This window comes from Parus major, chromosome 3 (genome assembly GCF_001522545.3).
Source record: "Parus major isolate Abel chromosome 3, Parus_major1.1, whole genome shotgun sequence".
In the NCBI taxonomy this organism is placed as follows: Eukaryota; Metazoa; Chordata; class Aves; order Passeriformes; family Paridae; genus Parus; species Parus major.
In genome coordinates, this window is record NC_031770.1 from 93,079,678 (window position 1) to 93,098,342 (window position 18,665).

At 37.4% G+C, this 18,665-nt stretch overlaps 1 protein-coding gene across 14 annotated transcripts in view; it reads right to left on the reverse strand.

Moving 5' to 3' along the window:
• Positions 1–18,665, reverse strand: part of DLGAP2 (DLG associated protein 2) — a 451,519-nt gene that overhangs the window by 305,800 nt on the left and 127,054 nt on the right. For 2 of the 14 annotated variants that reach the window (XM_015621026.1, XM_015621024.1), the window contains exon 1: positions 16,928–17,337. The exons of 11 other annotated variants lie outside the window; for them this stretch is intronic. The gene's annotated coding sequence lies outside the window, so the exon portion shown is untranslated. Of the gene's footprint in view, positions 1–16,927; positions 17,340–18,665 lie in introns of those variants that run through there. One more of the 14 variants, XM_015621023.2, reaches the window with a different exon arrangement.

The window sequence follows — 18,665 nt, forward strand, 5'->3', positions numbered from 1 at the left end:
CTGTTCTCTGAATTAGAACTTTGAAAGCATACATTGTGTTTATAGGCTGGCTCACAGTCACAGGGATCATGTGTGCCCATGCATGTATATGTGAGTACATGAGACAAGAGTACTGAACCTATTGATTAATTTCTAATTAAAAATGAAGACGGTGAAAGACTGGGAAAATTCTGAAGCAACCTTCTATTGTGATATGCAGAAGAATGCAAGCTGCAGTTCATTGGTGTCTCCATAGAAACAAGACATATTGGAGGGTGTAAGACATTGTCAGAGGACTAAAAAATTTCAGCTTCAGCGGAAAACAGAAAAGCACCTGAGGGATTTTTTTTAACCAGGAAAACAAAATTAATTATTCATTTCCTATATGGGAAGCATCCATTTTTAAATGAGTTACTTAACATACATCAGGATTAATTTATGGAGTGGCTAATCCTATGATTTTATAATCCATAAAATCTGTAGAAAACACATCGTTACACTTCTAAGTATAATGCCAAAGAGGAATATAAGTAGGCTCTCAATGAATAATTGAAAGGTCTATTCAATGCGCTGTTAATTCTTGGTAACATTTTCACACTTGCTTTAGACAGTGCTTATGCATTCATATGAATATTGGCTCATAAGCAGAACCCCTTTTTGGCCTGTGCAAAAGGTGTTCCTAGGAGAATTAAAGGCAGTGGGGAGACATTGCTTCAAGACACTGTGCTGTAAACCTGCTCAGCATCCCTCCTACTTCAAATGAACAGAGACTCAAAGTGTGCAGCTGCAGCAACTATTTTTAAGAAGTTGAACCCACACACAGGATGGATTAAAAAAGGCTCATCTCCATATGCTAAACCTGAATCTATAGGCAGAGATTTTTTCCTATGTGACCAAGGGACCTAAGCCAGCTGGTAGCTTCACAGGCTGGGCTACTGTTCCCTGATTTTATGCGCTGAACAGGCTACTGAAGCCTTAGGGACAAACTTCCCACCTCAGAACCAACCCCAAGATTCCTCAACTCTTTTCCTAAAGATAGATATTCTTTATCCATGGAGGTCCCCAGTACTGAAGGTACCTCTCACCTCCTTTTCTACTGAAACAAAAATGCTGTGGAAATTATCTGTTTTCTCATCAAGACATTTCTGCTCCATTTCCTCAAAAGAGAAGAAAGCCTGTCCTGTACCCTGTATCCTGAGTACAGAGTATCTGTATCCTGTACCCTGCCTCCATGGCCTGGGGTACAGATGAGGTACTTGTGCTGCACAAGGGAACTGAAGATGAGAACTGCCATTAACTCTTGGCTGGAGGTCCCTGCAGCAGTAGGAGCATCTCTTAGGGCTGTGTTAAGACAGTGCATGTTAGATATCAAAAGTGAAAAGGTCTTCCAAGAATAACTGGGCCTTTTGCTGGTGACATCCTGTGCCATGGTAGCAAAGTGATGAGCCAACCTTTCCACGACTACTAACCACTTTAAGGAAGATGAAGATTACGGAATGGATAACTATGAGACTTCCCAACCACAAACAAGACTTAAGGGTTCTAAAAAGATGTCTCAATGAGTGGGAAGGAATAAAAAGGTTAAAGGGAAAACAGTTAATTAGGGCCTTTTTTGTGTGCATGTCAGACAGAACCAAGTTCTGTACAGAGCACCCATGTTAGTTAAAAATCAGAGGTTTCATGGAAGACTAAGTGTTATGCATTTTTTTAAACAAGTATGATCTTCATAATAAAAAAATAGGTATTAGAGCTCTGCCAGAGGATGCAGACTCATTCTCTAGCTCTCTACAGACTTGCATCAAGATGCATCTAAGACCAGAGACAATCCTTCAATTAACAAAGCATGGCATCTTTCAGTCAATTGTCAAAACTGACACAAAACAGAAGAATGGTACTATGAGTTATTATGACATGTTTATGTCCAGCCGTGCTTTTTTAGCATATGTGCAAAGATGGGAATTCAGAGACATGTGAACTGATATGCACACATTTACACTACAGTTTCTCCAATCTTTGCACCAGGGCTGAAAGCAGTGAACTTGTAATCAGTCATTTATCTTTCACAAATGCAAAGTGCTGCCTGCACAGAAAAAGTTAAAATTGATGGGTACACATGGAAAAATAAATTATTTTAAAAGAGATAGAGAAGATGATGAAAAATAGCTGATACAAATATTGTTTTTTTTCAAGAAGGATAAGAATTAAAAAGATATAATTATTTTTGGTCTTATGAAGATTGTAATGGCCCTATAATTGACTTTTGTACTTTGGATAAACAGTATTATTATCCTATACCTTTGCTTATATCTGCCATTCTTGTCCACATCATCAGTCTTAGGTAATATTAAGGCCATTTCTCACACAAGGAAAATCTACTCTAGTAATAACAGATATCAACAAAATCATGTTTTTCTGAAGGACAAAATACTAGGCTGCTCTTTTAGGGAACCTCTGAAACTCTTCTATGTTGGATCTAAAGGAATATACAAAAGAGTTGTGTAATCTTGAGTACATCTTGCTTCACATCCTTCACTGCAATTACAACTTTGGGCCTCCTGAATCCTTACAGACAATGACATAAAATGAGGAAAGGATACAATAGTCTGAAGTCTCTTTTTCCCTTTCCTGTACCCCCATCCATTTCCCAAAGAAGGCAATCAGAAAGGGAAATGACTGACGTTTTTCACTATTGTGCTACTTACTAATAAAAGTCAGACTGAAGGGACAGTGAGAAATAACACTCAGAAAGGAAGAGTGCATGACACTGATACAGTTGCTGATGTATACACCATGACCATATATTACTGCAAGTTCAGATTAAATTAGATGGAATAGTGAAGATGTCAATAGTGTTGACATATCTCAGGAGAAAATTAGCTATAGCTTACACAATAAAGTCTTTATTATCTGTCAAGCATGCTTGACACTTATTTTTACAAATTATGATACTTTATAGGAGTCTATGCAAGCACTTTGAGTAAATGCTTTATTCTTCCATTTTTTATAGGTGATATTAGATCTAAAGCACATACCAGCATTATGCAGTGATGGAATTTCAGTATGGTTTTGACATTAGTAATACATACTGAGTTTCCAGTAATGGCTCTTACAAGTTTTTTGGTCCCAGAAGTATGTTAGACATCTTGCAGTAGGGTCACAGATGGATGTTCCTAATTGCAGTTCCAGGAACAGTGAGATCAAAGACATCTACCAGATATTCTGTCCCTATACAGACCCAAATTTTCCAGATTCAGTTTATTTGGGTAGCCAAGGCTGTCTGAGTCTTCACAGGATATATGAAGTTTTAGGGCAATTACTAGAGAAAACACATTGGCCATGCTGTCTGTCATAGAATTTTGTCATACACAGTTATCAGATGGGGAGAAAAAGATCAAGAATAACTACTATGAAAGACTGAAGACTACTGCAGTGTGTCCATCATTCAGGTCAGTGGTTATGGCTGTAGTTCAAGACTGGTGAGTAATGTGTTTAATTTCATACTTTGCCAAAGGCCTCTTTGGGGACATGGAGGAACTGACAGTCTCTGCTTAATTCTCAAAATAAGGATAATGATCTTTCCTCTCTTCAGACGTGTGCTCGGATGACTGAGGCAGGTTGCTGTAATGTGCAACAGGTTCACATTACCTTGCTTCCATATGTATGTATACATATAAACATATATGTGCATTTATTTTCTCAGTGAATAACATCAAGGACACAATGAATTTAGATAAACGTTTCAAGTTCACTTGCTTTCCTAAAATTTGCAGGTAACACATCTTACTTAGAAGGAGAGAGGATTTTGTAAATATAAAAGTTTTACAATATATTTCTTGAATCCATCCTATACAACCTAGTGCAATATTCTTCCCCTAGTTATTTTACACTTTGGCATATACAATATCGATTGTGAGCATATTTGAGTGAGTTTGCTTAGGGTTTTGAGCATTATATATATGTAATGCTTTAAACAACTTCACAACTTTCCATAATTAAAATAAAATAAAGCAGAAAAGGGACACATTAATTTTCCTGCCAGAGCTGCACTTATCCTTAAGCACTTTGAGCAAGGCACAGTGATGCACAATATGTTGCACAGTAATTCTGCCTGAGTAAAGCTCCTGATATTAAAGAATAACCATGCATCCAAGAGACAGTCAGCCTTAGGCGCAGACAGATTGACACAGCGTGGTGCAACATTTTTGTCCAGAATCTGGAAATGCCTGCTTGTGAAACTTTGGCAAGAGTAAGTCTGCACCATATGCATCTCCTTGTAAGTTTAATTGCCTGAATACGAGCTATTAGTCTACCTTCAGGAGTTACTTTTCTTAACATCTTCCTCCTTCATTGCAGTATCATGTCTAAATGAATATTGTTAAGTCAAATAGATAAAAGGTGACCCATGGTAGTTTGAGGTTTTTGACCAAGCCTGAACCCAGAGCTAATGAATAAGATCAGTCAATCAATCAATAAGAGTTTGGTTCTAAATCAGTATTGATATTCCACAGACAATTGCTTAAGGCAGAGGTTCCTTTAGCACGCACCACAACTCTCCAACATCTCGATCTCCTGCCATCACTGCGCTTTTATACAGACCTCATTCACTTCCATTTCTCATTGCTGTCTCTTCACACTAGTAAACATTGGAGCTATGCTTGATGAAAAAGGGATATTTAAAAAATCCTACTAAAAATTTGCACTAAGAAACAGTGGTCAGTCCCACTGAAACTGCATGACAGATCTGCAGCAAAATCCAAGATTTCTTAGAATTTGAATGCTGATGACCTAGTTAGCAGCAATAATCAAAAGAATCTTATACAGATAAATCAAGATACCTACAAAGAGATGTCATTTATTGAAAAAAGGCACAATGTATTTTACATTTCCACCTTGCATTTCAGTGGCACAGCATAATGGATCACTGTGAATAGAATGGTGATGGCTTCTTTAGAAGGCATATCTGTATGCCTGCTAAAAAGGAGGAGCACTCCATACTGTGTCCTGTGCAAATCTATTCAGATAATTTAACTCTATCACAAACTACACAGACTTATACATATCACTTGCATGTATTTTCTACATTATTGTCATCACGATAGTCCCAAGATAATAGAAGTGCTTTTTTTATTTTTTTTTGTTTATCTTCCTTTTGGTATTATACAGTTTTCTTGGATATTTAATTTAGACTTGGTTTCATAAAAGATATCATTTAAATAAGCTCCTGTTCATTCTCACGTCTAGGAGGCTACATGAAAACTTTTGTGGACTTGCACTGGTATCACTGCCAGAAGACATCTAAAAAACATGCAACTGCATAGTTCTGCCATTGCCATGGGACCTCTTTGCAGATGTGAGCCAACATGCTCTCTGTAGATGCACTGTACAGGAAGGAATTCAGCTTTGCTATCAACTTGAAGTCAAAGTGACATGGAATGTAACCTACACCAATATGTAAAGCAGCAATCCACGTTCAAGAACATGATCAAACCTCTGCTTGCAAAGGAGCTGTGCTGCCTGGTGCTCCCTTCCAAGGGGGGCTCCTGGAGGATGAGATGCTGTGCAGTGCCGTGCAAGCAGGGGCACCAGTCTGCCAGTGAGGCATTTCTCCTCAGCCAGAGGTGCTCCCCATGAGCAACAGGGGCTGGTCCCCTCTCTTAGCACTAAGGGAGGATCTCATCCCCTCTTGGTGGGCTGAGATGAGGGCACAGAGACACACAGGCTGCTCTGCTGCCCATTTGCTCTGATTTCTGCTGTGCTGGATGCTGCACAACCTCTCATGGGCTGGACCACATCAAAGATGGACAAAAAGAAGGCATGAATCTTATTCTACAAATATATTTTACCCTGCCGATTTAAATGGTTCTGAAATAGTTGATCCACACTGTCAAACTTGAGGACTTTTCTCTAAAATAATACTTAAAAAACATTTACATTAACTGAAACACTGAAATTTATCAAAATATAGTTATTTTGAAATACTTCACAAGAAACTGATTTTCTTTCCCTGGAAATTTGCATTGACACGTTTATAAATACGTGGAATACAGTCTCCAAAACAGACAATAAAACAGATTAGGCTTTAAAGAGATGAAATTTTGGACAACTTTTAAATTTCAGACCAAGGTGTCATTTTTTAGGTAGGTCTGCCTTACATTCCATCCTTCTCATGAGAAAAGAGAGGATGCCACTTTCCAAAAGCTTACATGATTAATTTTCTGGTGGTTCCCCTACCAATCATACCTGCACCCCATTCATACGACCTGGGGCTTTTTAAACTGATGCTCCTTACATAATCAGATAAATTACAAACTTTCTGTTTTAAACATTCCAAGGAAAAAAGCACTGTACAGGGTGTGAGTGCCCAGGCCCTGTCAGCAGTGGCAGTTCTGTGAGGGGAGGCCAGGGCTGCCCCAGCCGGACACAGCCGGTTCCAGCCAGACACAGCCGGTTCCAGCCAGACACAGCCGGTTCCAGCCAGACACAGCCGGTTCCAGCCGGTTCCTGTCAGACACAGCTGGTTCCAGCCAGACACAGCCGGTTCCAGCCAGATCCAACCACCCAAAGCAGGGTGCACCTTGGGGAGAGTTTGTGTAAAGAAGGGCAAAAACCACTGCACAAATGGTGGTGATGAAAAAATTTGTGATATAAACCTTCGAATAACCCCCAAACCAACCCTGTGGGTGTGAAGGTGAGAGCAGAGAGGATGAGGTGCTCCAGGCACCAAAGCAGCCGTGGAGAGGACTGTGGTGGAACAGCCACAATGCAGCCTGTGTCAACCTCCCACATAGACAAGCTGGCCATGAAGGGTTACAGCCCATGGAAGGACACATCAGGGGAGATGTGTGTTCAGGAGCAGCAGAGAGGAGTTTTTATGGATGGACCACAACCCCTATTCCACATTGCCCTGGCTGAGGCCAAGGAGTCAGGTATAAAGGAGTAAAGTTGAGCCTGGGAAGAAGGAGAGGTCAGGGGAAAGGAGTTATTTTAATTTTTCTTTGCTTTTCACTATCCAAACTTACTTTAAATTGGCAATACATTAAGTTAATTTCCTTAGGCTGAGTCTGTTTTGCCCATAACGGCAATTGGTAAGTGACCCCCCTGTTTTATCTCATTCCATAAACTATTTCATACCTCATCCTGCTGAAGGAACAGAATGAGAGGTGCCTGGGTAAGGGTCTGGCAGATGACCAAGGTCAACCCAGCAAAAGGACTGAAATCAGAAATACACAGTCTTCCAGAAATTAAATCAGGTATCACAGCAGATAATTTGTTAATGAAATAAAAAACACTGCTTTGAGTCAATACAGAAATAAATCACAGTTCTAAAGGTTTTTATTTATGGCTAACATTAGAGGTTTACAGATGAATGTTTAGCAGTTTTTTATAGCAACAATATTCCAAAAAGTTATTAAATAGTTCAGTGCTGCTCCTTTCTCTTCCTGTAAGCTGAAAACAGGGAAAGCCTTCATATACTCAAGGTTATCTAGCACAATTTTCATACCACACAGAGAAATGGATTCCAACATTTTGCCTAGACAACTTATTTCAGTATTGGAAGAGATGTTTAACCCCTGCAATACATCAGTGGCAAGGGAAAGAAGGACTCCATGGGCAGAGTACATGGCAAACAAGCCATTTGATGTGAATAAAAAATAAACTTCAAGCTAACTCAGGGAAATCAAATCAACTCTTCAGACTAAGGTTTAGTTACACAGATGTAAACTTGGAATAATTTAAACTAATGCCTTAGCAGTTCAAAAGATAATCTGCTTCATATAAATGCCAAATCATTAACTCCTTCAACAGAACAGATCTCATATTCTACAAGAAGATGATATATAAACATGTTCTTATTAATCTACATGAATCAACATTGTCTGGCTGAAAATAAGGATCTTTGAACTCTCAGTTCAGATTTATGCTAAGTTCTTGGGTAGGGAGCTTACTTTTTTTTTTCCTTCCTCAAAAGCATATGCTGCTTATATCTTACTACCACTTTAGACCTGAATGATATATTTTATTCTTTTAATACACTAAGCTCTTTGTTTAATGTTGCCATTACTAGTGAAACTTTTTGTTTTATTCTTGTTCTAACAGCGAGAAAAGAAAGCTATAAAAAAGTCTTCAGAAAAAGTTTCCAGCTGATGCAAGATTGCTATAATTCTGATTTTTCTAGGTTCTTTTTGATGCATAAAATATGTGAGGAAAACGAAGTCAGCTTTGGAGAATGTATTTTAAAACTTGCATTGATCATTCTCATTAATGTTGTGTGTAGTCTGGTTTTGAATTTTTGAGAAAAAGCTAACAGGTTCTCTTGGCATCTTAATTTGCTCAATAACCTCATGAATATAATTTTTAATAGATACTTCTGACAAGTCAGTAGGAGCCAAGGTTTTAGCTTTCACTGGCAATGGGTTGAGCAGAAAGAACTAATTTTATGTCTTCTAGGTGAACATCAGGGTAATTTCACATCCACTTTTGTCTACTAGTAAGTATCCCATTGATTTGAATAAGGGGATATATATATATACATATTTGCTAAAAACAAATGAAAATCATACAAACCTAAATTTGAAACCAACCTGTACAATACTCAGTTGGATGTCTGATTCTATTGATTTTTGTAAGGTTTAGGAAAGGCTTTGTAAATCCCTACTTCCCATTACTTAGGCACACTTATTTTATTTCTTTCTTATCCTATCTTATCCTTATACACTTTCTCTGTAAAAGTGTCCTTCGTTTAAGGGGAACAGCTGCTAGCACAGTAATCCCAGTGTCCCCTTCTGTGTTGGAAACTGTGGCTCAAAATCGTGTTCTCTGTTGTTATTTTTCTGTACACGGCACTTCACAGCTGTGTGAATAAGACCTCTTAAATTTAAGGATAAAAACATTCATTTAAATTATTTTATTTGGAGGAATCTTTATTATTCAATATCCAATATGGTCTTGATCTGTTCACAGATTTCAACGTCTCTGAAAAAATTTCAACCACATCAGCTCTGTCTGAATTCCCATGGAGCAGAGGCACAGGTGCCATACACATGTGACTAGAAACTGTGCAGTCCTCCAGCCTAAAATTCCATTAAAATCTCATCTTTCCATAACCAACTGACTACCCCTAATTGGATTCTTAATGGCACACTGCCTGGAAATTCAAATGTGGCCTCTCTTGATTTCAGAGTAACCCATTTGAACAGTTAAACTGACTTGTTAAGACCATTTAACATGAGTGAATACTCTAGAAAGCAAAAAATTGTATTACTTCACCCTTAGGGGGTAGGGAGGAAAAGATTCATATTGTATTCATAAAATTGGCACTGTTAAAAGAAAAAGACATAGCAGCTGATCATCTCATATTGAACTGTTAATAGAACTCAGAACTGAAATCAGTAAAACAGAAATTGTGCCATTAAATTAGCTTTAAAAAAAAAGTTTTTTGAAATACAGTTTTAAATATTTGAGTTAATTTCCAAGCCTGTGTGCTACTTGTGCATAGGATTTGTCCTCTTTTTGTTTCATGCAAATATATTATGGCACTTACAGCACCTTTCAGGATAGCTGACTTTCTTAATGCTTCAAAACTAAAATAAAATTAAGTGTAGAATGTGTTGAAGACTTGCACTCCCAAGAACTTCCTCCCAGTAGTCAGAAGTTAAATCCCACCAGCTGCCGTGTGTGTCTTCAATATATTTTCAATTTCAAAATCTTAATTTTTGGAAGCTAATGCAAATCTGCATTCTTTATTAGGTCTTTAAGTCTGCCCACACTTGACTACTGCTGTAATTTCATGTTTTACATCTAAAGAAATTAAAAATACAGTTGAAGAAGGGATTTGAAAGTGAGCATATTTTTGGCCAGGTTCCCTAAGTGACTTCCCTGACTTCTGTGAGCAGTCATTTTCACTGGACTTCTTCAGAGCCTCAGCATATTGACAGAAGAGAATCAATGGAAATGTCTGCCCTTCTGTGAGGATGGTTTCCCCTTCCTTAGCATAGAAAGAAACATGTATGAACACCATCAGATGTAATTTCTATCAATTTGTGTCAGTCATGCTTCCCAAATAAATCAATGGGGCAACTTCTGCACCTTTATCTCAAATAATTCAGCTTTTTGCTACCTGGCAAAGTATTTCCATCCACACTTTACAGAGAAATGACTTACAAGGAATCTGCATGACCTATTGGCAACAAAAATGTTTTCAGCATTCACGAAATGATGCAGTCACATCTTCACCCTTCACTGAAGTACCAGAAACACTTGTTCTGCTCTTTTTTTCCCCAAATATTGTTGTAATTTATCATTTTATTATCACTGCTAATAGCATGATCACAGAAGTGAAATAAAAATATCTGAATCAAAGGGATTCATCTGGCAAAAAACCAAAATAACTGTTTTGCTACTTTTCTGAAAAAACACATATTGATCCCCCAGGGGCCTGGCTTGCAAAGCAGTGGTATTGCATGAAACAGTGAAGACTGAAGTATTTGTGAGCCAGCAAAATTGCAGCACTGTGTAAGAGTTTGGGAGATGCTGTAAATTATTCATGTATAAATTAAGAGTGGAAATTTTAGAATTATTAGTTAGCAGTTTTATTCACTTCAAAATTCCATCACTATACAATCATTATTAGTCCAAAATCTATCTTTTACTGATTTTGTTATTGAAAATGTACTCAGTCATTGAAAAGGCTTAACTGAGAATATCGTACCCACATTTAAATGTGTTAGAACCAGAATTTGGACCAGACTAGGTCTGTAACTAGAGCTCCAGGCATGGGCACTGATTGCAGTGTGTTGTGTGGCCACGGAGCAGGACAATGAGCTGAGTGAGGAAAAGCACCAGGAGGTCTTTGGGATCCTCCCTGGCTTTTGTGGCCTACGGTATCTGGCAGTATCTCAGGGGGGCACACACTGCTTTTTCTGGCTCTCTTACTGAAAGTATCTGTGTGTCTCTGCATGTGTGTGTGTAAATATCTGTGTGCACATGAACAAATGCCTGCTCCTGCTCACACATTACAGCAATCCTGGATGAGAACAGGTACAGAAGACATGAGATCCTAGGAGAACGAGAGAAGTCAAAAGTGAATCTCAAGATTACATTGTTATAAATATTTGTCCTTGCTTACTGAAGCATAGATGTATCCATGAAGCCCCATGGTCAGATCAGACACAAGAGGTTTAATTCAAAGTAGTAAGTGTCTAGATAGGAAATACAGGGAATTCTGTCTGGAATACATGGGACTGATAAGAAGCAGGCACTGACTGCACAACAGGCACATAAAGGATCCATCAAAGTAGTACTACAGAAGCTTCAAGGGGCACCAAACACGAAAGGCTGTGTTACTGTGCATAGTCCTGGGAAAGGGAATTTCCCAGGCTGGAAAGCATTTCAGTTTCATATTTGGTTTCATCTAGAATGGACCCAACATTTAGACCAGGAAAACTTATCAAGCTTTTTAATATTTCTTTGGATGAAGATCTGATTTAAAATGTTCTTTTTGGAAGTTAGTCTTACTCCTAACTCCAGATTTTTTTCCTAGATCAACCTAGCTATCATCTGGTGTGCTTTAAAATGGAACAGTGAAATGGAACATGAAAATAAAATGGAACTGCAAACACACAGGAAAAAAAGAATATAGTTTATAAAAAGGCATGTTCTGCTTGTCTCTGCATGTTTTTGAAAAATAATGTCTTATTAAAGCCATGGTTTGGAGTGTGGCCACAGAAAAAGCCAAGTCAGCACAATCAGGCACACTTCGGGCACCGAGTGGGAAGGAACAAGTGTCTGTGGCAGGATGTGAGCCTCTTCAGATGAATTGGCTAAAGGAATAATGAAATGGTACCACAACTTCAATATGTGGCAGTATGGTTAAAATATGGAGAGATAAATGCTTAGACAGCAGTTCAGAGCAATAGCCTAAATTAATTGTCTAATTGTAAGGTATAATTTAAGCTTTAACTAAGTCTATGAAAATGTATGCACACTGCATATTTATGAGAAAGATTCCATTGACTACATATAATCAATAAATTCAAGTTTTCCTATGAGATTCAGCTATTAAGCCTGCCAATCTTTATGACACTACAGTATTATTCCTCTTGCTTTAAGTTGTTTTCTCCTTTCAGCTTCTGTTATGGCTGCACAAATGGGAAGAAGCCAAATTATTGCACTGAAGAAACAGTGAGGCTGAGTAGATACGAAACGCTGTCAAACACACAGGGTGAACAGAAAAAATATGTTTTTAATTTCTTTTAGTTCTTGCCTACTACTTCTATCAGCAGTTGGACAAAGAGAAGGGAAATAAATCAGATGCAAGAATAGTTGTCCAGGTGACAATATCCCACTTAAAGAGCCATTAAAAAAATTTATAGGACCAAAATTAAATTAAAAAAACAGGGATTAAAAATTCATTTCTGCAGAAATGTATAGAACAGCTCCTGAGTTCTGTGCCCTCTCTTAGCCATGCCGGTGATGTGAATGGTGAGGTATATGAGGTTTGGGAGGAATTTAATGCAGGCATTTTCTCTAGGAGAGCCAGCACAAAGACAAGCTTTCTAAGAATAAGTACCTCCTAGGTGTCTGATTCCGTTAAAAACAAGAACATCTGAACTGGGCCCACTCCTCAAAGCAATGCTGAACTCACTTCCCCCTCCAACCCCGCAGCAAAATTTCCGTGGGAGATGAAACACCTCCATTTGGGTTTCCTATCCATCACATAGAGAGGAGCAGCCAGTGAGGGAGTGTGACTGTGAATGTGTGCTGAAGCAACATCTGATCACCAACACCTGCTTTCCTTCTAGATGCTGGCATTTGAAGTGCAGGACCCCAATGGGGTCCTGGCAGCAGGTGCTCCGTGGTGCTACATGCAGGCAGGCAGCACAGCCTGGGGTGCACAGCACCTGGCTGCCCTGAGAAACACGCTCGCCATGCTATCATTTGTGCCGTGCTGCTGGAATATTTTATCTTGACATGCCTGGCCTGCCCTTGCCCCTTGTCCCTCTGTGGACAGAGTACACAAAGTCTGGAAGTCCTCTTCTTCTTCGTGAACTGCTGTGAGATTTCTGCCTGCAGGAATAGCACCTGGATCTGACAAGCAAAAAACAGCCTGATATTTTCTAGCCTCTGTTATTAAATGGTGTGTTGCCCTTATCATGATCCCAGTTAAGCCAGTAAGTGTTTTGCCATCAGCTCCAGCAGAAGCGTGTTCAAGCCCTAGAAACCAAGGGTTTGGTGATGGTAGGTCAGCTAGAAAATTTTAAAGGATGTTGTTGCTCTTGTATCAAATGTCAGATCGAGTGCTTAGAACTGGGAGGACAGACAACAGATTACTATACAGATCAGTTAAAACTTGAACTTAGTGACAAAGAATGCATTTTCTCAGAGATCATGGAAACTTACGATAATTAAATAATTTTTCTGCTTTGGATCTCTTTCTCTCTTTAGTTTGATGGACAATAGTCACCTTTAAATCTTTGAATTTAATACTGCAAATAATTATTGCTACCACAAAAGCTGCAGTAGCGTTTATTATTTGCCTGCCATTTCTCTGAACATGTAAATGGCAACTAAGATGCAGTTTCACTTTCCTTCACTAAAACAAATCTATGAATTACTATGTGGTTTTCTCTGTATATCACTGAATGTTCTACTGTGCGGGTTGTCTGACAGTAACAGACTTGTTACCCTATTTGTACCTTGGTAATGTACTGCTAAGAGGAATGAATAGCTTGCTGCGCAGAACTACTTCGCTGGCACTCATACTGTCGTGTACAATTTTCAGGCTTTAGTATCAATTTTGCAAGTGTATCTGTCAAAAACAATTAAATTCTACAACAGATATAATTTGTATTGCACCAATCTATGCAAATCTTTCATTGTTGCAGGTATGAATATTTTATATTACACAAGAAGAAGTTAAAAGGAATTCAATTTAATTTAGCCATCCAGTCAAGCATATGTGGTTTTGTATGTACTCCAGACTTTTGCCCTGTTTTTGGGCAGAATTCCTGAAGTATATATAAAAAGAAAAAATGTCATGCCTGTTGTATCCAAATAAAATGAAGCTGGCACTTATGGACCTTGTTCTATAGTAAACACTTATCACTGAACAGAACTTTTTTTTTTTTAAATGAGTGCAAAAAGCCAGCTTATTTCCCTTACTACTCTAGAATAATTTATTATGATTTGATTTTTGATGGAAATGTGGATCCCTTATTCTTCCCTTTGTGTTCAAACTTAACTCCCTTTATATTCACATTAGAGACATCTATCTGGTCTCATCTGTACTACACTCATGAAACTTGAATTTACAGAATTGATTATTTGTGTTTTTCCTTGATGAACTCCAGCATAAACTCAAGCTTTTCTCCTTGAAACCAGAACCAAAGAATTAACTACATAAATATATTGCAATGACAAAGCCAAGAGCAAAAAACTTAAATATCCAGGATGAAAAATCCCAAATATATAGATCAAAAAGTTTTCAGAAAAATACGGTTGAGATTTCTAACATATTGACAATAATAGAATGCCAGAGATAATAAGCAAAATTTATGGAGCATAACTAACATGACGTAATCTATGCTATGGACTTCTATGACTCCTCCATATATAATTTTAAAACTTATTAGATAAAGCACAAGTGAAACACTATATGCTCTGTGCTATGGTCATTTCTCCTTCTGTATATTCTTTTAATTTTAAGAAATGTATATAGTGTTTTAAACATAATGGATGGGTTGCTTTTATTTATTTGCCCTTCAGTGTGCCTATTGCTCCAACTATGTTGATTAGATTTTCTATTATTTTGAAATTATTTTATTATTTATCACCAGAAGCTGTTTTCATTTAGTGGGAAATTATAATAGATTGAAAACCAGTAAAAAATCATTAATGCATTTTTTGGGTTTTTTTTGGAAAATAAAATTTCAAAATAACAGGTGGGCTAGTAAAAGCAGTGACTACACAATTATTCTTTAAAAAATTTTGTTCCCCAAAGATGCAACCTGGAAACCACTCAATATTTGAGATTTGATCAGCTAAGCTGCATAACAGTTGTATATCTGAAACACATTGCATACAATTTGGCCTCAACTCAGTATCTGCCACTTTCCTTCAGCTTTCGCTTAATATGCACAAAGGAGATCTGTGAAAATGTTCTCATTTTTCGAGACCACTTTAAGAAGCCTTTACAGTAAAAATGCTTCCATAAAACATATTAAGTAAATCTCATTATGTAACTATTTGAACAAAATAGTCTTTATTCTGTATACAATAAGTCTTTATTCTATACAATAGTATCAGACTCAGTACTGCTGTTTAATCTGCTCATGTCTTGAAGCACCTTCACCTGCCTGCTAGTATTTTAAAACAGCATGTTTTGTTCAAAAAATGATGCCAGTAGTCACCAACTTTGATAAACACACAGATTTTGTATACCTAGCAAAAATATTGTTCTACTATTTTCAGATTTCAGAAGCCTTTTAAAGTGTACTGTACTGGGCACTACATGATCATGTTGGTCACTTGTTGCTAAATAGAAAGAATGTAGTCTGTCTCAAATGACAGGGAAACATGACAGATATGGATCCATGAACTAATTATGATCAAATACAGGAACTTATATTAATGCATGCCTGTAAAATAATCATGTTGATACTACAGAAATAAAACCTTCAAACTTCTCCATAGCAGTGAAAAAGCAACAGAAATTACAACTGTCAATTGATGACAGTCAGTCTGAACCTTTGTTCTTATTTTTCCCTTTTTTTTCTCTCTTTTTTTTCCTTTTCTAGCTTTGTTCCTGTATAAACTTTTAAAGATCAATCTATTTTACCTGCACATCAGAAATCTATACTGAAAAATACATATTTATTGATTTTTTGGATGGGCATATCCAAAACTAGAAGGGCTAATACTTATGGAAAAAGGAATACCCAGAAGCTCTACTGCTGAAAAGTTTAGAGTATGAGGAAGAGAAAAATACATATAGAGAATATTTCCCATATTGAAACATTTCAAGGCATTTGGACACTATTCACTTGCTGCAAAGTTGCCAAGTCTAAAACCAGGATTGAATGAATTTCACTGAAGACCCAGTAACCTAGTGATCCTCCAGACCTCTGCTTAAAGGTAGATTTCTCAAAAAAAAAAAAAAAATTCTTAAGTCAAATCTTAACCCTTACTGTACAATTAATATTAGGTATCCAAAACAGTGCACACTGTGTGTGTGACCACAGCACTTTTTAAAGCTCATTAAAGAATATTTCTGCTCAATAGCATTTTTTGTTAACAACATTTTTATAATGCAAAGGCTGTCATCACCATGCAGCAAATATGTGGGGTTTTTGCCTTTATCTCACGTAGTGCACTTGATAAGGAGTACTACTGAATCTTCTGCACGCTGCATTACAAAGAAAACTGTCTTTCTGTAAGGCATTTTCTCTCCTCTGCTTTCACGTGAAATAAGGGCTCTTGTGGCTAATGTATCTGACTGTATTAATAATCAAATAAAAACTGAAACCTTTCTGCTTTATCTGAAGTATAAATCCCTGAAAAGATTCATGCCTTTCCAATTGTGTTCACTGTAATAAAGGTTAATATTGAACTGAACTTATCGTATTCTAGCATCACATGTTAAGTTCCAAATCTCTGCATGTGATCTATTTTCTTCTTTATTGTTGAAATTATAAAATAGGTAAAATGATGGCAATATTATTAAAAATACCACAGCAAAAGCATTTTACTTAAAGACAGTTCAAACCTATTGCTTTCATGAGTAGGAAAAAAAACATGGTGCAAAGTGCTCGGGAGAGGGAAGGGACTAGCATCTCTTGAAAATTAACTACTTTGACATTAATTAATACATCATTTTCTACCTGATGAGATGGTGTTGTAGAAAGTATAAATTGAAGGCACAAGAGTAAGAAATGAGTCATCTTTGACTTACCGTATCAAAGACTATTGGTGTATTGCAGTCAGCATCCAAACACAGAGCATGAAGCTTCTCACAAATCAGAAAAAATATACAATCAATGAACAAATCAAATTCATTGTAAAAATAAAGGCCAGAGATTAGAGTATGTATCCAAGGGTCTGGTTAGTCACAGCTTTGACTAGCCTGCTACACAGCTCTGCAAAACAAGTATACTGCAGCAGTGTGGCAAGCATAGGATTGCAATGCATGTCCCATATATTCAAGCATAATAGAAAACATGGTCTGGAGCTTATTCCATGTGGAAGTGGGGTCTGTTTTATGCAGGCAGAAAAAAGAAAGGTTCTTTTCCCACATAATAGAATTAGAAATGAAAATTTTTCTTGATTATTGTACACAATAATTCCCCAGGATATCAATTACATAAAGCAGGTGCCTCTGTCTCCTGTTTCCCAGATAAATGCCTGTAATCTCATTTCACAAATGATCCTATTTAGACAGGAGCCACCTATTGTGATGATATCATTTGCTCTAGTATCCATAAATGGGCAACTTCCTACAAAACGTCATGACTACTGACGACACAAATTTTTATAATATTGAGTGGGCAGGGTGGTTGATGGGGTCCCATCAATCTACAGCAGCTTCTTCTGATGTGATACCACGAATCCTGCATAATCACTTAAAAGGCTGTAAATGAAGAGGAGCATTAAACCTCTCTAGTAAAGCTCATTAAAAAAGAAAGAAAACAACAAAAAACAAAACCCCAGAAAAACATCAAACAAACCCCCACAAAACTGGGAAAAAACCCTAGAGAGGTAGTAAAGGCAGATAAAACATAATGACAGAGCAGTGGCACCTTTTCAAATGCCTTCGGCACTCTCAAGGATACTGGTAGATATGAACAAAATCACTCTCAATTAAGAAGTGTAGCTGTCAGTTTCTTTTTAACAAATAATAAAAGACTGAATATCCCTTTTCCTTGTAAATTTCAAATATGTACTGACAGCAAAAAGGACCAGTGCTTCAGTGATACACAAATTAGCCGACTCTTAGTGAATATTTTTTAGAATTAGCAGCTGCTTGTCAAAGGAACTTGGAATATGAACACTGTATCAAATTACCCTTAGACTGTTTGAAATCCAGGCTGCTAGACAGGCTTGCTTCATGCACTAGCTATTTAGATTTAATTTCTTACATCAGTGTTTTCTTGAGAAAAAACATTCCATTAAATATATGTATTTAGGAAATGTTATGATACTCACAGATAGCTGAAATTAGTCTCCATCTGCCTGCTTTTACACATAGAGATGTGAGGAGAGTTAAAGGTGATGCAGCGTTCACTTGCCTACCCACCCTTTCCCCAAGGGACTCAGTCGTGCCTAGAGGCTAAAGCAAATTGCTTAAGAACTTGTATTTAATATTTTGCCTTGCAGAAGTCCGTAAGAACTTCAGAAGAAGGTCCTGTGATTAAAAAAAGAAAATTACCTGAGGCCATTTCTCAACAGGATCTTCACAAATCTTGGTTTACTTACTCCTGCTTTGAACAGACTGAGCTGCATCTAAACAACTTCTTAATACACAGGAAGAAATGCATTAAGATCCATCTGCATCAATGTCTGGACAGTGCTCACCAGAACACCAGTCAAGCTGGGGTTTCAGGGTGGAAAACTTTAAAGTTTAAAAGCAAAAACCCCAAGAAGGCTTTATATAAATTTCCACTGATGTAGTTCCAGCAAAAGAGAGTCCACTT